At 40.2% G+C, this 25,571-nt stretch overlaps 1 long non-coding RNA gene across 1 annotated transcript in view; it reads left to right on the top strand.

Annotated features, from left to right (window-relative positions):
- LOC130708150 (uncharacterized) overlaps positions 1–21,692 on the top strand; it is a 130,086-nt gene extending 108,394 nt beyond the window's left edge. Inside the window, exon 3 of the long non-coding RNA XR_009008234.1 lies at positions 21,046–21,692. This is a non-coding gene — a long non-coding RNA (uncharacterized LOC130708150). The remainder of the gene's footprint in view (positions 1–21,045) is intronic.
- Positions 21,693–25,571: the final 3,879 nt, after the last annotated feature.

The raw sequence follows: 25,571 nt of genomic DNA, 5'->3' as shown, positions 1-25,571 counted from the left end.
CTGCTCTGCTCACTCAGCCTTTGCGGAAGACACATGCCATCCTCTCTCCCACCCCTATGCTGGAGGTGTTCTTCTGCCTGGAACACGCTTCCTCATTCTTCCATCAGAACTTAGCTCAATGGCTGCTTCTTCAGGGAAACTCCCTGATTTTTTTCCCTAAAAAAGTGTTTCTTTATTTGATTTCAGTTTTCTCTATTATATACCCTGAATACTACTTATTGTGACAGTCATCCTTGTTATATTTTGACACTGGCTCACTTTGCTGTGATTATTTGGTTGATGTGTGTTTTCCCCGCTCATTTATAAGCTCCATGGAGGCAGGGATCACACACGGTTTTGTTCACCATAGTATACCCAGTCTAGCGTAGCTCACAGCACTTTAGACACTCAGTACACGTGTGTTGGATGAAGAAACAAATGCCTACCATGTGGCAGGCACAGTATCCGATCCCGGTAAGGAAACCTGAATAAGACGTGGGACCTGCTCTGGTGAGCTCAGAGTCTAGAGAGATGGCTGTAAGTCAGTGGGTTACTGGACATGGACATGCTGGTTGCTGTGACTCAGGTGTGAACCAGTTCTGTAGGAGCTCCTAGGAGGTGCATCTCCGCTGCAATGATGGCTCAGGAGAAGGTGCTTGAGATGAGTTTTGAAGAACAAGGTGGGTGTCTAATGAGGGAAATGGCCTGGAAGGGGAGTGTCGGTGGGTGAGTGGCAGGCCCCTTAGAAGGAACTACACAGGAAACCTGTGTAGACCGGTCCCGGGAGGGGATGTGTATGGAGTAAATGGCATCGGTGCCTATTATCAGGAGGAGAAGGCTCAACGCTGCTGCCCACTGCATCTTAGGACCAGAGTCTGCAAAGAAAACACACTGCAGTCAAGCACTGGGTAGAACATATTTTACTCACGTAGAGAAGAGACAGAGCAAAATCGACTTCAGTGCATTGGTTTCCTGCAGCCAGCAGGTCCCTCTGGGTGGCCAGCGCAGTGTGGTTGGCCTGCCTGGACTCGTCTTGTGCTGCTGCACTAGGAGCTGTCCCCTCCTGAAGGGGACAGATAAAGCAGTGGGGTTGGCCACGTGCCATATGATGTGCTTAAGCAGAACTAAAGAGCACAGGGAAAGGTCTTTCCACACAAGGTGACAAATTCAGCAAGGCTGTGAGGACTCATCTCTTGGTGAGGAAGTTCCCAGGCCCAAAGTCTATACTTATTTGGCCCAGTGGGGTCAAAAGCCTGCAAGCAGAGGACTGCTTTTCCCAACAGAATGATGTATCCATCCCATATTGATCTGTTACATCATTCTCGAGGAGAATTCACTATCTTTCCAGGAAAACTCATATTTTTCAAGGAGCAGCAATTCTGGGAAGATCTTGAATTCTGGCAAAATCTGTAATTCAACTGATTTCTAAGTGTTAGAAAAAGGTCTTTATGTATTTCTTTGGTGTAATTAAAGTTTCATTTTTATTCAGAAATACATGTTGGTATTTAAGTAAACAAATGTCATTCTCATAATTAACTGGCCCCCTCAATCTTATAAATAATTGGAAGTAATTGGAAACTGAATCAAATCTCTATCCTTTAAGCTTGGTGCTGGTGTACTGCAAAAAGCAGGGTCTACCGTCTCTAGTTTTGAACTCTCAGGTCCTGACCTCAGCTTTGACATCATTCACAATTTCAAATAAACTAGTTTTTCCAGTGTTGGTATCTGAGGTTCAGAAAACTTGACTCCTCCATCTGTGCCAATGATTGAAAACATAGACTCTGAAGCCAGATATTCAAGGTTCAAAGCTTGGCTCCACTGCTTGTGAGCAGCGAGAACTTTAGCAAATTAAACTCTCTGGGCCTCAGTTTGCATTATCTTTAAAGGGGGAGCAATAGTATTACCATAGAGGGTTTTTATGAGGATAAGTGAATGTATGTAAAATTTTTACAACAAATCATGCACCAAATAAACTTTATTTATAAATATTTAAGTAAGCAAAACCTTTTGGTAAATTTTAAAAGTTGTAGACATCTCCACAATCCCAAATTAAAGGCTAGAGTGTCAGTTACGTGTCTGATATTTGAATGGATTTTAGGTTGGCAGTCCTCTAAAAGAAGTTAGTGACAAACTCACAGGATTGCATTTAAATATCTCAGGTTACTAGAGGTAGCTGTGGGGATGGAGATTGGGTAGGGGCTGAGAGAATACCAGCCCTTCCTGGAAAAGGGAGTGCGAAGAGTCGCAGGCTAGTCTCATGCGTACATTGGTCGAGATCGCAGGGCTCCAAGTTGTGCACTGCCTGCATTTGTATCATGTGTGTGGTTTGTAACCATAGCAACGGGCACTGTGCTCCATCAGCGTGCTCACCGCCCGGCACTCGGGATGAGTGAGGCCCGGCATCTGCCCTCACAACCCATAATTTGGTGGGGGGCGCATCTGAACGTTTCCGCAAATAACAATTCTAAACCACGTACGCTGTGCTAAGTAGTTAAAAAGCAATTTCCTGGAGAGATGGATTCCAAGTGGCGGAATATGAGAAAGCTCTTTGAGAACGTACCACTTGGGTTCACCTTTGCTCGGTTAAAGGAGGGAGATTTCAGTAGGTGCTTCCGCGACAGGAGGATCTGGCAGATAGAAGGGGCAGCTGAGAGAAAGGCCTGGTGGCAGGGAATTGAACAAATTCAGGGAACACAGGGCAGATATCGGCAACAAGACTGTAGGATTGAATGGAGTTACAGTCGTTTGTATGTGAGGAGAGCCTGGGACCTTTGTTTACGTTTATTTGTTCCGGGCACAGGAGTGCAAATCTAATTTGCAGAATGAAATATTGACTCATCTCCTCCTTCTTCTCAGCCGCCCCATTCTGTTCGTCCTTTCTCTCCCCTCAAGTTTATGCTTTCCTGGTATAAAGACTGACTGTAATTCTCCTCTAATAGGAGACAACTGGGAACTGACAAGGAGGGACTAAAAGACTGTGTAATCAAAGGCAATAAAAAGATTCATTTGAATGGGTGTCTAGCTCAGAATTCCCAAAGTGTGCTCTTCTGCAAATACAAAATAATGTGTGGCTCTTCTAACGTGCTGGGCGATGTCCATTAATCCGGTCTTCCTTTATCACTTAAGTTCACTCCGTGGGTAAATCCATCTTTCTTTCCTAGAACATTTTCTCTTTAACTGGGACAAAGGAATCTAAGCTGATAGCTTCCTGTGAACTGCATGAAAACCTTTTAAGTTACACAGCGTTGATGGATTTTCACCCCTTCCTCTAAATACAATACATATGCTATCCCTGGGGTTCACTCAGTGCTTCCTTACTGATGATAAAACTGCTGCCTTGTGCAGACGAGGGCCCGGCACACTGCATCGCTACGCACTCTTGTTCAGATTGCATTCTAACTGGTGAAGCCGAAATGGAAAGTCTAAGCTCCTGATCCTGGAGGCACAGAGCATATTAAATGTTGTGCTCGCTAATGCTTCTCCTCTTGAATGTGAAATACATTTGCTACAGCTTCCAGATCCCAGTGTCCTAAGTGGTCGGGTGATTCTGAATTGTGTACCATGAACAAGCTGCACAGGGCTCAGGGGAGAGGCTTTCAAAGAAAAAATGATGTGAATGCTCAACTTCTCCACCTCCGGGAGAGTCATTAACAAGAAAGGCTGCCTGCTTTGGGCTACAATGAAGTTACCATTCTTTGTTTGCCCTTTTGGAAAATAATCCTAGCAGCCAGCCTGCAGTCTTGCGCTGGTTGCATATACAACTTTATGTATGAGAAGTTTGACAAGAAGTGTTATTAAATGAACATAAAGGACCTTGGATTGGATTGCTCAGAGCCAAGAAGATAAAACAAAACAGACTGAGCAAAATAATGTTTCGTGCCACGGACTATTATGTGTACCTGACTCAACCACTTCCTCTAGTGTTTTCACATCTGATAGTAGAGTGATTTATAATTTAGAAAATGCTTTACCCACTTTATCTTGACTTGAGTCTTGCAAATATGTCAGGGATAGAGGCCAGGCAGAGATATTATCTCCAGGGGACTGGTGCAGAAACTGGGGCATAGAAATAATTGAGTGGTCCAAAGTCACATGGCTAGTAAGAGGCAACACTATGCCTAAAACTTAGCTCTTCTGATTTAAGTCCAGTATCCATTTAGCACTTTGCCTCCTAGTTGAAACACTTCTTGCCCCATAGGATCCTCTGAGGGGAATGAACCCTTCCCAGGGGCTTCTGCAAAAACTCCCCTGACCATAGCAAGCTCCACATCCGGCTCCTGTATTCATTATGTGAACCACCAAATTTGGCAAATATTGTGGATTCTCTTATTCCCTATTTTTAAAATAGTTCTTTTTGTGTTGATTTATTAGAATGCAAGCTTCTCAATATGACATTGTTGGACACAGCAAGCATTTAACAGACACTGACTGACATATATTTCCATTATTCTAATGAAAGCTGTGTATAAGTACATAAGGAATGTGACTTTACATTGAGTAAAGTGGTGCATTAAAGTGATTGTTATAATTTTCAACTGTCACTTTGATTCTCTTAAATGTCATCAACATGATGGAATACATTTCCTGGCATGTCGAAATCTAAAAAAAAGTATTTGGATAGCGGTCTGTAATCTTTTTTGGGCTTTGAGCATCTCTGAGAATATGTTGCAAATTATGTGTTTGCAAGCAAATCCAGGATGGGGACAGAAAGAGATCCGTGGAAGCCCTTCTTGGGCCGTAATCAGGGACTCCAAAATTAAAAAAATTAATGTTGTTATGTTGCCTTGATAGTGGCCACTTCCAAGCATAATGCAACTGCAGCCAAAGAAAGGAAAAACTTCAGCTTTCCTGAAATTCCGCTGGTGTTCAGTCAGATAGCTATTCCTCTACCTCCGCTTTCCTTCTTGTAAATTCTGCAATTCCCCCTCCTGTGTTTTTGGTAAGAAGAGATAATAACATTCGTCTAAAAATTCTTCGTCTGACAGTCCTGTGTTATGTACCTACCCCATGCCAGACACTCTGATTACAATGGAGGTGCAAAGCTTTTGGGGTGTGTTTCCTGCCCTCAAGAGGCTTGCAGTCTAGAATGTGATTTTTTTTTAAAATTTTTATTTATTTATTTATTTATTTATGGCTGTGTTGGGTCTTCGTCCCTGTGCGAGGGCTTTCTCTAGTTGCAGCAAGTGGGGGCCATTCTTCATCGCGGTGCGCGGGCCTCTCGCTATCGCGGCCTCTCTTGTTGCGGAGCACAGGCTCCAGACGCGCAGGCTCAATAGTTGTGGCTCACGGGCCTAGTTGCTCCGCGGCATGTGGGATCTTCCCAGACCAGGGCTCGAACCCGTGTCCCCTGCATTGGCAGGCAGACTCTCAACCACTGCGCCACCAGGGAAGCGCTAGAATGTGATTTTAAAGGTCTGTAAATTCTGCCTGGGGGAGAAGGGTAAGACTTCTAGAAAACCTTACAGTTGGGGGAATAAAATAAGTGAGTGTCCTCCAGGTGGATAAGAGAAGAATGGATGGCATTCTAGCAAAGCACGCACTGGCTCATGCTCAGGTTCAAAGAAACTGCAGAGTACAGCCCACTCAGGGCACAGTGACTGGTTCAGTGTGCACTTGGAGTCAAGCGCTGGGTGAGCAAGTGGGTCATGGAAGGGCAGTCAAGGCTCAGATGGTAAAGGGTCTTGAGACATAAGATGTGTGTTCTTTGTTCTACTGTTGCAAATACCCAGATGGGGGAAGCTAAAATCTGTGTGGAGATCCTTTGTGTTATGGCTGGGTTAGACTTACTGCCACTTGCTACCATGGGCTACACAAAAGGAATGATTGGCTTTTGTCATAACCCAGATGATAGAAACACAGCCGTCTGAACAAAAAGACCTGCCTGTCCATTGCTAGATATATGAACTATAAAAGCTCTTCAGTGCAATAAGAACATTTCCTTAGAGTCTGAGGATGTTAACACAGCTGTTTATAAACACTGTCAATCCACAAGCAGCAGGGGAAAGCCACAGAGCGATTTATCTGGCTGCCTGAGCATTTTGAAAAAAATGTTGGTGATGTGGTAGACACACTGTTGATATTTTAAGTGGCAGCCAGAATCTGTTTCCAGCTGAATGGACATGTAGTCTCTGTTTCTGATTATTTATGCATCGTATAGCTCTATGCCGAATCCTTGCCATTTGCCTGTTTAATTCAGTGAATGTGGTGGAACTGTATTCTTTGCATTCATTTATTTATTCTGCAACATTGGTGGCAGGTCCAAAAGACCAGTGCCTGCATATTAAAGTCTTGTGGGTAAGTGGGTCGCACTTCACTGGAATCATCCTCGCCAGGGCTTCTCTGTAACCAGCTCTAGTACCATGTTGCTGTGTGTATTCAGAGAGTGAGCTGTATTCCCTCATCATTTAACTGCCTTAGGATTTGGGGGATGCACGTTACAACTGTACCCCCTCTGCTTTGAGGACACAAGATTATTAAGTTGATTTACCATTGCTTCTTGGAGACTGTAAAAAAATGTCCTGCAAAAATCAAGTCTCTTAGTGTTGTCAACTGATTCTGGGGTTACTAGAGCTTTTATGGGTGAGGGAAATGATGAAATAAGATTAATGGTCTAGCTTCTTTGGGAAAGTATAAGAGTGAAACTTTTAAACTCGCTTTTCCTGAGAGCCTGAGAATGCTCTCTGTGGCAGATCCCCAAACAAGGGGCCATGGTAGAGAGACTGCTCTACGTTAAGTTTTGGATGAGTCTGTGCAGCCAAGGTAGCGCAGATGGCAGGGTAGACAGTGAGCACAGTCTGGGTCAAGCTGCCACTGTGATGCCTGTGCTATTTAAATCAGCCCTACCAAAAAAAAAAAAAAAAGCCCTATGGTCAGCCTGCAGGTGTCAGGACTTGGTTCAGCTGTCTGGGTGCAACATAGGGAGGCGTGCTGTCCTGCGTATCTGCTCTCGATTCGTTTGTCAGACCTCATCTGTAGGATCGTAAGACTCGGAGGAACCTCAAAAATATTATCTATTCCATTTTTTCCCCCATCTTCCTCTTTTTTGGACCATATTTAAACCACGTTAAAAAAAATGGGATGCTCTTCTTTTCTGCAGCTCAACAGAAAACAGCCTGCCTTGGTAACTCATTCTAAAATCTCCCTAGCACATGAAATGTTTGCTTCGATAGTTTGTGAAAACTCCTCTTGGAGCTGCCCCTCCCTCCCCCAATATCTTGTTGAAGTTGGCCTAAGCCAAATTACTTTTAATTTTCATCTCAATTCTTGTTTTCATTCCTTTGGATAGATTTTTTAGAGTTTAATATTTACTAAGTACTTATTGTATGCTTTGCACTGTAGTAAATAATTTAACATGCATGATCTCTTCTACTCTCCCAACAGGTAGGAACTCATTTTTACCATTTTCAGTATGGGGACATTGAGGCCTAAAAAGGTTGAATAACTTGTTCAGGATTAGATAGCCAACGAACGGTGGAGCCTGAATTTAAATTCAGATGTGTCTTATTACAGACCCTGAATTCTAATCTTCATGCCGTATTACCTTCAGACAGGTGATATGATACTTCACCAAGTATCCTTCACCAAATATCATTGCATGTATTTTGCTAATACTTTGTAGGTCTTTAAAAATTTTTTTTGAAGTAGTTTTATTCAAACCATGGGCTATAGCTCATTAGAAGGTTATGACCAGCATATGTGTATGTATGTGTGTGTAGGTGTGTTTGTTTATTTAAATGAAATGGACTAGAATAGAATATTACAAAATAGAAAACACTAGAATATACTAATGTTGTAATGATAGGTATATTTTTAGGAAACATTTGTTGTAGGTGTATATATAGGTATATATGTGTATATATGTCATTGAATCAATGCAAAATGTATTTATTACTGTGAGTCATGGTAAATTTAAAGAAGCAGTGCATGATATAAAAGCAGTATAAGTTCCTTGCTATCTAGAAACTTAGATTTCAGTGGGAAAGGAATATATGTATATATAAATGTTGGCAAGATACACAGCAGTAGATTATTCAAAGCCCAAATATGCATCTGTAGATAATATTAAAGTCCTTTCTGGTTCTCACCATCTACTGATTGTCATCTCTAAGAATGTATGTGATGCTCTTTGAACATCTCAAGGAGTACAAGGAGTACAAGGACATGCCTTGTTGTTTGGAGTCCCCAGCACCTTGAGCAGAGAGGGTGCTTGTTGAATGAATGGAAGAAGGAACGAGGACAGCAGCCTCCTATGTAAAGATCATTATTTTCAAGTAGCACATCTTGAGTTTAGAGGGACTTCTAACCAGCTCTCTCATTTTATGCTTATTTCTTCCTTTAAAAAATGAATCGCTTTCTACAATATGTGAAAGGACCTGAATAAGCCACAGAAATTTCCCGAGGAAGCGTGTAAGATGGGAATTGTCATGGTGGCGCCTCGTCTATCTTGACTCAGCTGGGGGCCTCTTCCATCAGCTTCTCTTTTCTATACAATATAGAAAATGTATTTATAAGTGAACTGGGTCAAGTTTACCTAAAAGAAAATATGCTAGGCACATGTCCCTTGGTGTTTTACTTATTTAACCTTACAGCTTTGTGTCAATCGCTGGAATTAATTTAAGAACAGAGCTAACACTTTATGAGTCAAAAGACTTTTTGAAAAAATGTCTATTTCCTCTTTAGCAGAGTTACATAAAGGTGTTTTTGTAACGTTCTCATAGTCTTCTCAGACAATATCTTATGCAGTTTTTGCCTTAATATCTGCTATTTAAATTTGTGTCAAGTGAATGATTTAATCAAAGTTGCATAAGAAAGAATTTAAATTTTAGTTTTTCAGGGGTCCAAAGGTTGCCTTTAAAAAACTAGTGTAAAAATAAGCAAGAAGAAGTGAGGTGTGACTCAGGAACCACAAAATCTGGGCATACTGAGAGATAGCACTGAGAAATTTGATTTGAGATTCTTTAGTTTATTTCTTGATACCTAAAAGTAATCTTTATTGACTTTATTTTTTTAAAGTAAACATAGTCTCTGAACAAATACTTAATTGGTTGCCTGATGTTTACCAAACATTGAGCTGGATGCTGATGGGTCACGGGGACATGAGAGGCAAACCTGCCCTCATGGTGCTGAAGAGGAAGCAGACATAAGAGGTGGTCCTGGTACAGACGTGTGCACGTCACAGCAGGGGTGACACAGCGTCATGAATACCTGCGTGGTGGAGGGGCACTCCCTGAGATTGAGCGTCGTCGGGGGGGGCGGTGCTGTTTCTCAGAGGAATTGGGGCTTAGCTTGAGAGCTGAAGAATGAGTAGGAGAGTTTGCTGCGGCAAGAGAAGGGGAACCCAAGGTGCAAGGAAGAGGGGAGAAAGGGCAACTTGTATATGTTGCTTTCTGAGAATTTCTGAGTGGTTCCAAATGACCAGAACTCAAGAATGTAGGGGGAGGATGTGGAAAGATGTGGCTGAGAGAGGAGGGTAGGGATAAAGGGTTTTCTCAACCATGTTCTGGAGTTTTTACTAAATCCTGAGGGGAGTGGGGAAGCTTTGAAGGGTTTTCATTAGAGGAGTGACATGACAGTTAACCCAATAGAAGGTAATGGTGCTTCGCAGCAGCCCGGAACCGCCTTCCCCCTTTTACTCTGTAGGAGGGAACAGAGCCACAGTGTTTCCCTCCACCTGCTTCTTCAGCTGCATTTTCCCGACAGTGGGCGGAAGGGAAGGATCAGACATCACATATGCTAGATCTGGAGCCTCTGTGGTGATAGGCAGAACGACAGTCACAACAACACTTCCAATTGGATCTCCTAGCGTTTTATAAAACTCTCTGACTACCTGGGAAAAATGTTTTTTTTTTCACTCTGATAGAAGAGGAAAAATGGTAACTGAGCAAAAATGTTTACAGTCCTGTATAACACATGGGGAGCATTAAGCCCACTGGCCTTTGCTTAAAAAAAAAAAAAGGGTGCTGTGATTAACAAGTATTTTCTCCACCTTCATTGAAGGTAGAATAAAAAGAAATGAGTTTATACAGTGAGCTCTTTCTTTGTTATACATACCTGCCTAGTGTTTCTACTTATTTCTGCCTGTAGGTTTCGTATTAGTCATCCTAGACTTATGCCCCGAAGAGAAATATATAAAACCAGACTCCAGTACAGACTTTTTCACCTTCTGGCATCCCTGGTGTGGCTTTCTTTTGCTCTGTTCTGCCTTACTGCACCTCTGGATCACTTGGTTCTTAATTATTCTCATAGGCCTTTGCATTTCTGCTTTCATCCATCATTCTTTAACGGTCTTAGAACTTTTCAGAAAATGATTTTCATGTTTATCTTAAGGGTGCTTGAAAAATCATTGGAAGACAAAATTCTCTCTTGAGCAGTAAAATGCTCTTTCCCTTCTATCTTTCTGCACTTGTTTTTGTGAATCTGCTTGAAATCTTAGGCACATACAAACCACTATGTGTAGGTCAATGAATGTTACTTGAACAACAAAACAAAGAAACAGTTCTCAACACATGTTAAGGCAAAAGTACAGCAATACATTATCTATCTGGGGAACAAGAAAAGGTCTGGGTATATCATTCTCACAGAAACCATCACATAGCGACAAATATAGTATCTTAAGAAAAAAAGAAACACTTTGTTGAATGAGTAAATTACTAAAAATTTCTGGTTTGTCTTACCACTCAATGTGTGACCAGCTGCTTGCCATGTCTCCTGGTACTTCTGTTTGTCCTAACATCAACTGTCTACTTGCTTTTGACCTTTTGACTTGTAGAAGGTGGATATTTCTCCTAGAAGATGCTGAGGTCATCAGATTCTGGTTCTTGCCTTAGGTCTGGCCTGTGCCTGGGCTTACTTTTTATTCTTCATCTTCAGCTTTTCAAGCTCTCCATGACCTAGCTCCTAGCCCTCTGCCAAAGGTTTACTAGTACCTGTGGTTCTGGTGTTAATGTAGGAGATGGATCTTACCAAGATCATGGCTAGGCATTTGCCAGGCTCTTTCCGGATGCTATTAGTGCTGGCTCTTCCTCACTTTCACGTAGTCATGTGGCTAACTCCTTCCCATTATGCAGACCTTATCTCCTAAATGCCATCTCCTGTGCTCATCCCAATATTTCTGTCCCAAGCCCCCATTGCCTAGTTTGGGGAAGCTAAACTGCTACTTAAAAAGGACTCATGATGGTCCTTATTTTTTTACATAATAGTATTGATGTGCTTGGTCCAGGTTACAGGAAAATTCTACTCCATGAGGTCATTCTTGTATCCAGGATCCTTTCATTTTATTCTGTCTGTTATGCTCAAAGTACTGTCATCATCTGAATAATTACAGCTGGGTTGTTGCTGCATTCAGTTTCTAACCAATGAGAAGGCGTAAGGGAGCATGGAGGAGGTCTAGAACCCAAAGTGGTATACATTATTTCCTTCCCTATTTCATGGATGAGGACATAATCACATGACCACACTTGCTGCAAGGGAGGCTGGGAAATGTACTTAGCTGGGCATCCGTGTGCTCAGTACAACTCTACTTTTATAGTTGGATGGGTTCTCTTGGAGAACTAGTAGTCCTTGCACCACTAAATCACTCTGTTGTCACATGACCCTGTTTTATTTTCTTCAAAGCACTATTATTATCAGAAATAATTTTTAAATTAATGAGTTAATTCATTTTTCTTGTTTACTCTCTCACTAACATATAAGATCTATAACAGCAGAACACTGTTGCATTTTTGTGTTACTTCTGCATCTTTAGTGCATTGAACAATGTTTGGCATGTAGAAGGTATTCATAAAGGTTTGAGGTTCCTGAGACTAGGAGAACCACTTACTAAAGCTGAAAGCTACAGGTTTTCATAAGTAGTGTCTCCTGTTTTTACATCAGCTGAGAAGCTCACACATCAGGGCAGTCAGGGGGCCAAACTTGAGATTGTGTGCTGGAGCTGCATTTGACTGAGTTCTTGCCCTCTTAGAAATGACAGACCCCATCTTGAGCTGGAAATGTTTGATCGCGGACTTCCCAAACGAGCAACATCTAGGTTGTTGGATTAATTCCATTTATCTTGCATTACTTAAATCAGGGGAGTGACTAGTGGCCCAGTGTATCGCATAATGCTGATGTCATGTCTCTGAAAGATGGGGGCAGGATCCCAGTTTCCACCATGGTTCATTCTGCTTGCTAGGACATCCACCTTTTTAACAATCAGATCATGCTGTTTCTGTTTGAGGGCCGCCTCAGGCCTTGCCTGACAGGTACAGATCCTAAATAAATGAGAACCCTTTTTTAAGAGAGGGAGGAAAGTTTTAATCAGATCCTCTCTATTAGCATCTCCTCTGATTTCCATACTTCTGTCTCTTCAGCCTTACCGTGACCCCACCTAGGTCAGCACTTCTAGTTCCTTGCCTTATACTCACCTACATCTTGTCTTCTGGTTTGAACCGATTTCATCTGGTCTTAACTCTTCATTTTATATTCATTCTCTACTAGTGTTTATGATTCTGGTGTTGAAATAAAATTGCAAAAAGGAGATTAATCTAGACTCTAAGCTCTATGTGAGTAGGGACACGGTCTATCTCAGGCATTATTGTACACCCATTACCTAGCAGTGCCTGTCATATAGCAGGTAAGCAAAAAGGTAACCGAACAACAACAATGAAAAAATATGCATTGTACTTTGAGAAAAGTACAATGAAGGAAACACTAAAATGCTCAGATGAAGTAGAAAGGGTACTCCGAGAAGACCTTGTCTAAAAGACTTATCTGAGCCTGCAGAAGAAAAGAATCTAAGGTGATACAGTACAGTTGCTTAAAGGGCAGTTTGGATTCAAAACCTGGTTCTATCAATTATGATATATACTAGTCTGCTCAGTCTGTTATAACAAAATACCATAGACTGGGTGGCTTAAACCACAGACATTTATTTCTCATGGTTATGGAAGCTGGGAAGTCCAAGATCAGGGTTCATGGTGATCTGGCTCCTGTAGAGGGCCCTACTCCTGGCTTACAGATCACTGCCTTCTCGCTGTGTCCTCACATGGCAGGGAGAGAATTGACCCCCCCCTCTTATAAAGCCACTAATACCACCATGAGGACCCACACTCATGACCACATCTTAACCTTAATACCTCCGATAGCCCCATTCTAGATACCATCACATTTGGAATTAGGGCTTCAACATATGAATAAGGGGCGACAAAATTCACTCTCTATAACATGATGTACATAAAACTGCTCAATCGTTCCACATGGTTATGCTCTTTTTTTCTCATCTATTATAGGAAGATAATAACAGAACTTACCATAGAATTGTTGTGAGTATTAAATGAGTCAATATTCTTAAAGCTCTTTTAAAAAGAGCCCAGACACATAGTAAGGTCTATCTGAGGATTTGTTAAATAAATAAAAATAAAGTGCCCGTCAAACAGATGAAAGAGTATGGACACAACTTCTGAGGAAATAATGGGTCAACAATTTCTGAGCACAGGAAGGAAGCTGGTGTGAGCAGAACAATGAGTAAGGGTGGAGAGAAGCTTAAGGTGAAGTGGGAGAGGTGGCCAGGGGTGGGACCAGCTCGGACCTTAAGGTCCTGATAAGGGACATGTATTTTGTTGTAAATGAGATGGGAAGTCATTTTATTTTAATCAGAAAATTTACAGACTAGATTTATGTTTTTTTTAAAAAGTAGCTTGGATAATCTGTGGAGAGCAGATTGTAAAGGGGAAAGAAAGGAAGTACAGATAATGACCAAGAGGCTATTGTCCTAGCCCAGGCAAGAATAATTAAGTTGACTGGAGCAGAGTAGTGGTGACAATCTGGGGAAAAATCCAGAACCTTGAGTTGTATTTTGGAGGTCAAAGTGGTAGAATTTATTAATTGAGTGGATGGAGGAAGAGGGTGATGTGAGAATCAAGGATGATATCTGGATTTCTGACTCAAGTTTTTGGCTGTAAAAAGGTGTTAGATAATTAGCTGAAGAATATGAGGAGGTGAATAGATTTATTGGGCAGTGGGAATCAGGACTTCACTTTTAGATCTGTCTAACTTGACATGCATATGAGATATCTAGGTGGAATGCTTAATTGGCTCTATTATCTATACAGGAGTTTGGTGGTGAGGTGTGAGCCAGAGACGATTTGGGGGCATGAACTATATGTGGCTGGTATTTAAAGTTAAGGAATGTATGAGGTCACCGAGAAAAAGTACGAGAACAAAATTTTGACGGGTTGAAAGTTTGGAGAGGATTGCGGGACAGGGGTTAGAATGCCAAAAGATCGTCAACTTAAATGATTTTTTTAAACTTTTTTTCTATTTTTTATTATAAAACTTTTCAAACATACAAAAGTTTAAGCAAGGTTACATGGTGCAATGAACAGCTACACATCTACTACCTGGATTTAACCATTGTTAACATTTTGCCATATTTTGTTCATTTATCTACCTATCTCTGTAAATACGTCTACAGTTATATTTATGTCTATCTATACCTGTTTCTCCAAACTATTTCAAAATAGGCTGTAGATATCATGACACTTTACCCCTAAATATTTCAGCAGGCATCTCCTAAAACTAAAGACATGTTCTGGATGACCACAATACCATTATCATATATAAGACAATTGGCAAAAATTTACTAACATAATACAATACCTAATTCATATTCATATTTACTCATTGTTCCCCAAAATGTCTCTTATGCATTTAAGATTGCCAACATTTAAAGATCAGGTAGGCAAACAGAAGCTATGAAAGGGGATAGAAAAGTAAGGGTGTAGATAGAAAATAAGGCAGGAAAGCCTGGTTTCAGGGAGGCCAAATGAGGAGTGATTTCAAAGATGCTAAGTCTGTAAATACTAATGGCCTTCAGCAGTTAGCTCTTTGTTCTAGAAAAGTTGGGTCTAAGGCTATTTGAAAAACATTGAACAGCATGACTTACTGATATCCTTTCAGACTAATGATATATGATAAATTATGAGTATTTGATTTGATAAATAATTAAAGATAAGAGAGGATAAAATCCAGCGTTATTTAGTGAAGGACTGTAAATTGAACTTTGCTTATTGAGTTGTACTTTATCATTCTATTCGGTAGTTTTATAATGCTTTTCTTCTGTCAACTGACCCAATTTCAGTGAGTCCTCTCCTCTGTAGATTTTTCACTCCCTGCATGTCCCATTAAATATGTCATTCATTTCATGTTATTTATAATCCCAGTTCTTTCCTCCTCTCACCAATTAGAATGGCCATGTAATTTACCTCTCAAATTGGAAAACTTTTTAAAGTAAAAGGGGGCACCATTAGTAGTTACGCAGAGCTAGAGGTATAAAGTAGACTGTTCTATACAAGCTAGTTTTTATGGTTGCCCTATCTGTGGATAAAGTGCCTTCTCCCTTTCTTTTTCCTTCCTCTCTCATTCTCTCCTTTATAACTGAGGCTTCTTAACATATCAAGAATGGAAGACCGCCAGGAACCCTTCATTGAAAAGCGAACTCTTTATATAGCTTTCAAGAAGTCCTAGACTAAAATGCATAATCATAACCTTTCAAAATTTTAAGCAATTTAAAATGGTTTCTAGCCATACCTTTCTTTTTCTAATATTTCTGATTTCCAAGGTTTTCCTCCATTACAAATTTCTATTTAGTACATCATTTACGGAATTTCTTTGTAGTTATTTTATTTAGACTAATGTGCAAGAGTCTCTACTAAGCCCTTGACTAAAAATACACAAGTTAAGGTATACTTTAAATATCTGTTACCCTATTTCATGTAATTGATGGATTGCATGCTTGCAGTAAGGGGATTATATTCCTGTAGTAAAAAAGGAAGTCAAGTTAATGGAAGCACAGTTGCCAAACATATTTGAAAAAACCTTGTACATGGTAAGCTACCAATAGCTACTTGCTGAATGAGCAAATAAATGAGTGAACCAAATTATACTGTTTTAGTTTTCTTAAGTTTGTAGAATACTAGGCTAAACTCTTTAATTTTCTTATAAGCAAAGTATCAGAAGACAAAGTTGAACACAAAGGAGATTCATTCTTTCCTTCATCCCTTCTACCATGATTACTCCTTTAATCTGAAGCAAAATAAGTATATGGTAAGCATATACTAAGAGTTCCAAAAGCAGTGGATTTGGGGGTTTCTCCTCAAAGTAGGATCAAAAATGGATCATACTATTACATTCTGTTTTTTTTTAATTAAAAAATAATTTTATTGGAGTATAGTTGCTTTACAATATTGTGTTAGTTTATACTGTACAGCAAAGTGAATCAGTTATATGTATACATATATCCCCTCTGTTTTGGATTTCCTTCTCATTTAGGTCACCACAGAGCACTGAGTAGAGTTCCCTGTACTATACAGTAGGTTCTCATTAGTTATCTATTTTATACATAGTATCAATAGTGTATATATGTCAATACCCATCTCCTAATTCATCCCACCCCCACTTTCCCCCTTGGTAACAATACATTTGTTCTCTACTTCTGTGTCTCTATTTCTGCTTTATAAATAAGATCGTCTATACCAATTTTTTCAGATTCCACATATATGTGTTAATATACCATATTTGTTTTTCTCTTTCTGACTTACTTCACTCTGTATGACAGTCTCTAGGTCATTCCATGTCTCTACAAATGACCCAATTTCGTTCCTTTTTATGGCTGAGTAATATTCCATTGTATATATTACCACATCTCCTTTATCCTTTCCTCTGTTGATGGACATTTAGGTTGCTTCCATGTCCTGGCTATTGTAAATAGTGCTGCAATGAACACTGGGGTGTGTGTGTCTTTTTGAATTATGGTTTTCTCTGGGTATATGCCCAGTAGTGGGATTGCTGGGTCATATGGTAGTTCTACTTTTAGTTTTTTTTTTTTTTTTTTTTTATAGGATTTTCTTATTTATTTATTTATTTATTTTTGGCTGTGTTGGGTCTTCGGTTCGTGCGAGGGCTTTCTCCAGTTGCGGCAAGCGGGGGCCACTCTTCATCGCGGTGCGGGGACCGCTCTTCATCGCGGTGCGCGGGCCTTTCTCTATCGCGGCCCCTCCCGTCGCGGGGCACAGGCTCCAGACGCGCAGGCTCAGCAATTGTGGCTCACGGGCCCAGCTGCTCCGTGGCATGTGGGATCTTCCCAGACCAGGGCTCGAACCCGTGTCCCCTGCATTAGCAGGCAGATTCTCAACCACTGCGCCACCAGGGAAGCCCCTACTTTTAGTTTTTTAAGGCACCTCCATACTATTCTCCATAGTGGCTGTATCAATTTACATTCCCACCAACAGTGTAAGAGGGTTCCCTTTTCTCCACACCCTCTCCAGCATTTATTGTTTGTAGATTTTTTGATGATGGCCATTCTGACCAGGGTGAGGTGATACCTCATTGTAGTTTTGATTTGCATTTCTCTAATAATTAGTGATGTTGAGCATCTTTTCATTACATTCTGTTTTGAAACATGATTTTGGTAGGTCAGTATAACCTGAGGTTTTTTTTTTTTAATTTTATAGTTTTCATTTTCTTCTCTGTCTTTTTAAAAAAGCCTTTATTTTTTAGAGCAGTTTTAGGCTTACAACAAAATTAGAAGAAGGTACAGAGATTTCCTACATATGCCCTGACCTCACATATGCACAGTCTCTCCCATTATCAACATCACTCACCAGAATGGTACATTTTTTACCAAGGATGAACATACATTGACACATTATAATAATTCAATGTCCATAGTTTACCTTAGGTTCACTCTTGGTGTTGTACACTCTATACATTTGGACAAAAGTATAAATACATATACCCATCTTTATAACACCATACAGAGCATTTTCACTGCCCTAAACTCCTCTGTGCTCTGCCTGTTCATTTCCCCCCACACCACCCGCCGTAACCACTTTGGTTGTCTCCATGGTTTTGCCTTCTGAGTGTTTTTAAAAAATTGTCAACAATAGGTCTTCTCCAAAATAATTTTGAAGGACTTTAGTTTTGAAGTCGTCTCCTCTCAGGACTCAGTATCCATCCCCATTGTCTTCTGTGTTCTTTTTTGTATTACTGGGGCCAGTAAGCTAAACACTACGTACCCTAAATTAGATTTCTGTTAGCGTTCTGGGTATGATTTAGATTCTAGCAGTAAAATGGACACACATGAAATTTAGGAGACAGAAGGGAGGCGGAGGCCGTCTTCTTGCTGCTGTGGTGCCTGCAGCAAGTCAGGTGGGTGTGTTTCCTGTGGCCAAACCCCATGTGCCAGTGGGGAGCTGCCATCTTTGTGATGTAGGGTGGCAGCAGCAGCAGCAACAGTTTTCTCGTCCCTGGTTTCTAGCCAGGCTCGTGTGACCTTGGAGCTAGTGGTCCAGTGGTGGCTCCTTGACCTCTCTGCTCCTTCCAGCAATTTGTAGGCACTGAATTTCTATGTTACACCCCTTTCTGAATGAGATACTGAAAGGGTTTTTGTTTTCTTAAACTGAGTCTTGAATGATTATAGTATTCAGTTTTTATATATAGCACAATTTAAAAAAGTACTTCTCTATTGAATATGTAAGTTGGTTATAAGGTTTATACACTTTTGGTTTATACATTTATAAACTATGCTGTGAGGACCATTTCTTATTGTTAAATGTTTCAGTTCATAATAGAAATTTTATACTTGGCCCTTAGGGTACATTTCTGGAAAAAGAGTGTGTATAATTTACAGCACACACACATATACACATATGCATATCTATATTCCTTATGACACTATTTCATATAGATATAATTTCCTAAATTACTCTCTAGGAGGGTTGTAGAGATGAATAATTGCAGCAACTTTATATGAGAGTTGAGACAGTTTTATTCTGATGGAGTAAGAGAGGTAAATAAACGGTGGATCACAGAGGAGTGGGTTGCTAAGTGGCATCCAGTGTAGGGCCAGTTAAACCCCTAACATCCTCAGACATTGAAAACAGGATGGCATCTCCTCCCGTTTTTATCTATCTATCTATCCATCCGTCTGTCTGTTAATCTATCAATCATCTATCTACCTATCTCTCTGAATATATGTATGTGTGTAATATATAGGTACATATATATGTCTAAATGTCTCTATATATAGATAAATAGGTAAATATTTCGAAAAAATTTTGCTTTTCTCCCTCCGTGTTGACTGCTTTGATGCTTAAAAATATATCAAGGGACTTCCCTGGCAGTCCAGCGGTTAAGACCCCGCGCTCCCAATGCAGGGGTCCCAGGTTCGATCCCAGTCAGGGGACTAGATACCGCATGCCTCAACTAAGACACGGCACAGCCGTGTCTTTTAAGCCGATACTTAAAAAAAGTATCAAAAATCAAATTCTTAACTTTTCTCTCTTTTAGGCCCCTGCTTTGCCAGTACCCTGAGCAGATGTGTCAGACTGGGAGTACTCAGTGCCTCGATTAAGGGTCTAAAACAACTTGTGTAGCTGGTGTGAGGGAAGAATAATGGTATCTTGAAGAGAACTTTTTATCAGGTTCACATTTTGCCTGAGTCTAGCCTTGGCCAGCTGGGCGTGAGCACATGAGGAAAGAGGAGGAGGATCACAGATGAGCTCTATCAAAGCTCTGCTTGCATCAGCTGCTTCTGGAGCAGTGGTCTGGCTGTCTTTTCCCTGTTAGTTAATTGTATGCATCCCTTTCTAACTTGTACTTTAATGAGTCTCTCTCTCTGCCTTGCTAGGTTCTGACAAAGTTCACCCCCAAGCACTTGACAATATGCTGATATCTGTCTCTCAAAACGGGTTTATTGAATAAAGAGAGAAGGGATAACTGAAGTAATGGAGATAATAGACGCTACCCTAGCACCCTGAAATTCCTCCTTCCGCATCACACATGTATGTGTGAGATAAAATATATTAGCTCAGTGTGTCCTGAACTAGGCTCAAAGATGTGTGTGTTCTATTCAGAAAAATGTCCTTTTCTGAACTTCCATTGTTTCATTTCTTGTTTTATGCAGGTGGAGTTGGAGATAGATAGGAGTGTATTTAGAAGGCAGCAAATACGAAAATTATGTAAGACATATCCATATTCTCATTGTTTTAAAAAATCAGAAGTTGTTCTAGTTTCTTGGCATTCGTGAAAGCAGTTCATTTGGGGTAATTTGATGTGATCTTCTAAAGCTTTTTCTTAGCCATTTATCTCCATGATTTTCTACTCCATCTTTTGTGAATTAAACTCAGCACGTTGTTTTTCTTAGCTGAAAGGTCAGACTTTCGATCTGGTTATTTCACTGGAATTATTAGCCAGTGACATCTCTATTTTCCTACAAATATTGATTTCTCTAATTTCCTTTTTCTCTAAATATATCTCAAAGCTAATAACTTTTAAGGTAGTCTTTCTCTTAATGCCAAGATTGCATTTTGATGATTTTAAGGTATACTGGGAAGATTTAGTTGACTCACTATTTGCTTGTATTTATTTAACGAATGAAATTCTTTGAATGCTTATACAGTAAGAAACATTTACGATGTGTACTTCCAAAATATATCACAACATAAGTTTCTAAAAGATTTGTAGAACTGAAGGAGACACAGAGGCTATTTCTGCACATTTTCAAGTATCTGGATATGGAACAGAGACTTTGTTTAGTAGGTTTTAAAAAATATTTGTCAATTTAATCAGGAGGGAATCTGAAATTTCCACCAAATTACCATATAATTCAAGATTCGCTAATTGGTGCTTTGTAGTTCAAGGTTTTCCATGGTATGGTCTAAGGGACAGCAGTTTTGAGAAATGTTAATAGGTGCTACTCAAAGAGATGACTGTGGTCAAATAAACTTTTAGGCAGAACAAAACTAAGTGAGCTTCTTTACTTAAGAAGTTTTGGAAACTGAAACATGCTTCTGTGCTCTGCGTTTCTCCAGGAGGGGCATAAAGTTCACAGATTTTCTCAGGTATTTGACCTCAAAGAACACCCTATTTACACAGAGCAATTTTGTGGAATTATGTTCTACTAGACATGTTTTACAAATAGTGTAGACCAAGATTGAGATGGACAAAATAAATTTTTGATTTTTAAATTATTTTTCAGGATAATAAATGAGTTGAATTGATGTTTCTCATCTTCTTTGAACCCTTTTAAAGAGATTAACCAAGATGGCGGAGTAGAAGGACGTGCTCTCACTCCCTCTTGCGAGAGCACCAGAATCACAACTGGCTGCTGGACAATCATTGACAGGAAGACCCTGGACTTCACCAAGGAGGATACCCCACGTCCAAGGACAGAGGAGAAGCCACAGTGAGACGGTAGGAGGGGCGCAATCAGAGTAAAATCAAATCCCATAACTGCTGGGTGGGTGACTCACAGACTGGCGAACACTTATACCACAGAAGTCCACCCACTGGAGTGAAGGTTCTGAGCCCCACGTCAGGCTTCCCAACCTGGGGGTCCGGCAACGGGAGGAGGAATTCCTAGAGAATCAGACTTTGAAGTCTAGTGGGAATTGATTGCAGGACTGTGACAGGACTGGGGGAAACAGAGACCCCACTCTTGGAGGGCACACACAAAGTAATGTGTGCATCGGGACCCAGGGGAAGGAGCAGTGACCCTGGGGGAGACTGAACCAGACGTACCTGCTGGTGTTGGGGGGTCTCCTGCAGAGACAAGTGGTGGCTCTGTTTCACCGTGGGGATAAGGACACTGGCAGCAGAGGTCCTGGGAAGTTCTCCTTGGCGTGAGCCCTCCCAGAGTCTGCCATTAATCCCACCAAAGAGCACGGGTAGGCTCCAGTGTTGGGTTGCCTCAGGCAAAACAACCAACAGGGAGGGAACCCAGCCCCACCCATCAACAGTCAAGTGGATTAAGGTTTTACTGAGCTCTGACCACCACAGCAACAGTCAGCTCTACCCACCACCAGAGCCTCCCATCAACCCTCTTAGCCTCAACCACCAGAGGGCAGACAACAGAAGCAAGAAAAACTACAATCCTGCAGCCTGTGGACCAAAAACCACAGTTACAGAAAGACAGAGAAGATGAAAAGGCAGAGGGCTATGTACCAGATGAAGGAACAAGAAAAAACCCCAGAAAAACAACTAAATGAAGTGGAGATAGGCAACCTTCCAGAAAAAGAATTCAGAATAATGATAGTGAAGATGATCCAGGACCTCGGAATAAGAATGGAGGCAAAGATTGAGAAGATGCAAGAAATGATTAACAAAGACCTAGAAGAATTAAAGAACAAACAAACAGAGATGACCAATACAATAACTGAAATGAAAACTACACTAGAAGGAATCAATAGCAGAATAACTGAGGCAGAAGAACGGATAAGTGACCTGGAAGACAGAATGGTGGAATTCACTGCTGCGGAACAGACTAAAGAAAAAAGAATGAAAAGAAATGAAGACAGCCTAAGAGACCTCTGGGACAACATTAAACGCAACAACATTCGCATTATAGGGGTCCCAGAAGGAGAAGAGAGAGAGAAAGGACCAGAGAAAATATTTGAAGAGATTATAGTCGAAAACTTCCCTAACATGGGAAAGGAAATAGCCACCCAAGTCCAGGAAGCGCAGAGAGTCCCATACAGAATAAACCCAAGGAGAAACACGCCGAGACACATAGTAATCAAAGTGGCAAAAATTAAAGACAAAGAAAAATTACTGAAAGCAGCAAGGGAAAAACGACAAATAACATACAAGGGAACCCCCATAAGGTTAACAGCTGATTTCTCAGCAGAAACTCTGCAAGCCAGAAGGGAGTGGCATGATATACTTAAAGTGATGAAAGGGAAGAACCTACAACCAAGATTACTCTACCCAGCAAGGATCTCATTTAGATTTGATGGAGAAATCAAAAGCTTTACAGACAAGCAAAAGCTAAGAGAATTCAGCACCACCAAACCAGCTCTACAACAAATGCTAAAGGAACTTCTCTAAGTGGGAAACACAAGAGAAGAAAAGGACCTACAAAAACAAACCCAAAACAATTAAGAAAATGGTCATAGGAACATACATATCGATAATTACCTTAAACGTGAATGGATTAAATGCCCCAACCAAAAGACATAGACTGGCTGAATGGATACAAAAACAAGACCCATATATATGCTGTCTACAAGAGACCCACTTCAGACCTAGGGACACATACAGACTGAAAGTGAGGGGATGGAAAAAGATATTCCATGCAAATGGAAATCAAAAGAAAGCTGGAGTAGCTATACTCATATCAGATAAAATAGACTTTAAAATAAAGAATGTTACAAGAGACAAGGAAGGACACTACATAATGATCCAGGGATCAATCCAAGAAGAAGATATAACAATTATAAATATATATGCACCCAACATAGGAGCACCTCAATACATAAGGCAACTGCTAACAGCTATAAAAGAGGAAATCGACAGTAACACAATAATAGTGGGGGACTTTAACACCTCACTTACGCCAATGGACAGATCATCCAAAATGAAAATAAATAAGGAAACAGAAGCTTTAAATGACACAATAGACCAGATAGATTTAATTGATATATATAGGACATTCCATCCAAAAACGGCAGATTACACGTTCTTCTCAAGTGCACACGGAACATTCTCCAGGATAGATCACATCTTGGGTCACAAATCAAGCCTCAGTAAATTTAAGAAAATTGAAGTCATATCAAGCATCTTTTCTGACCACAACGCTATGAGATTAGAAATGAATTACAGGGAAAAAAACGTAAAAAAGACAAACACATGGAGGCTAAACAATACGTTACTAAATAACCAAGAGATCACTGAAGAAATCAAACAGGAAATAAAAAAATACCTAGAGACAAATGACAATGAAAACACGACGACCCAAAACCTATGGGATGCAGCAAAAGCGGTTCTAAGAGGGAAGTTTATAGCTATACAAGCCTACCTAAAGAAACAAGAAAAATCTCAAGTAAACAATCTAACCTTACACCTAAAGAAACTAGAGAAAGAAGAACAAACAAAACCCAAAGTTAGCAGAAGGAAAGAAATCAAAAAGATCAGAGCAGAAATAAATGAAATAGAAACAAAGAAAACAATAGCAAAGATCAATAAAACTAAAAGTTGGTTCTTTGAGAAGATAAACAAAATTGATAAGCCATTAGCCAGACTCATGAAGAAAAAGAGGGAGAGGACTCAAATCAATAAAATCAGAAATGAAAAAGGAGAAGTTACAACAGACACCGCAGAAATACAAAACATCCTAAGAGACTACTACAAGCAACTTTATGCCAATAAAATGGACAACCTGGAAGAAATGGACAAATTCTTAGAAAGGTATAACCTTCCAAGACTGAATCAGGAAGAAACAGACAATATCAACAGACCAATCACAAGTAATGAAATTGAAACTGTGATTAAAAATCTTCCAACAAACAAAAGTCCAGGACCAGATGGCTTCACAGGTGAATTCTATCAAACATTTAGAGAAGAGCTAACACCCATCCTTCTCAAACTCTTCCAAAAAATTGCAGAGGAAGGAACTCTCCCAAACTCATTCTATGAGGCCACCATCACCCTGATACCAAAACCAGACAAAGACACTACAAAAAAAGAAAATTACAGACCAATATCACTGATGAATATAGATGCAAAAATCCTCAACAAAATACTAGCAAACAGAATCCAACAACACATTAAAAGGATCATACACCACGATCAAGTGGGATTTATCCCAGGGATGCAAGGATTCTTCAATATACGCAAATCAATCAATGTGATACACCATATTAACAAATTGAAGAAGAAAAACCATATGATCATCTCAATAGATGCAGAAAAAGCTTTTGACAAAATTCAACACCCATTTCTGATAAAAACTCTCCAGAAAGTGGGCATAGAGGGAACCTACCTCAACATAATAAAGGCCATATATGACAAACCCACAGCAAACATCATTCTCAATGGTGAAAAACTGAAAGCATTTCCTCTAAGATCAGGAACGAGACAAGGATGTCCACTCTCACCACTATTATTCAACATAGTTCTGGAAGTCCTAGCCACGGCAATCAGAGAAGAAAAAGAAATAAAAGGAATACAAATTGGAAAAGAAGAAGTAAAACTGTCACTGTTTGCGGATGACATGATACTATACATAGAGAATCCTAAAACTGCCACCAGAAAACTGCTAGAGCTAATTAATGAATATGGTAAAGTTGCAGGTTACAAAATTAATGCACAGAAATCTCTTGCATTCCTATACACTAATGATGAAAAATCTGAAAGAGAAATTATGGAAACACTCCCATTTACCATTGCAACAAAAAGAATAAAATATCTAGGAATAAACCTACCTAGGGAGACAAAAGACCTGTATGCAGAAAACTATAAGACACTGATGAAAGAAATTAAAGATGATACCTACAGATGGAGAGATATACCATGTTCTTGGATTGGAAGAATCAACATTGTGAAAATGAGTATACTACCCAAAGCAATCTACAGATTCAATGCAATCCCTATCAAATTACCAATGGCATTTTTTACGGAGCTAGAACAAGTCATCTTAAAATTTGTATGGAGACACAAAAGACCCCGAATAGCCAAAGCAGTCTTGAGGCAAAAAAATGGAGCTGGAGGAATCAGACTCCCTGACTTCAGACTATACTACAAAGCTACAGTAATCAAGACAATATGGTACTGGCACAAAA

Source organism: Balaenoptera acutorostrata, chromosome 4 (assembly GCF_949987535.1).
Source record: "Balaenoptera acutorostrata chromosome 4, mBalAcu1.1, whole genome shotgun sequence".
Classification (NCBI taxonomy): Eukaryota; Metazoa; Chordata; class Mammalia; order Artiodactyla; family Balaenopteridae; genus Balaenoptera; species Balaenoptera acutorostrata.
This window is presented reverse-complemented; position numbering and strand designations above follow the sequence as displayed.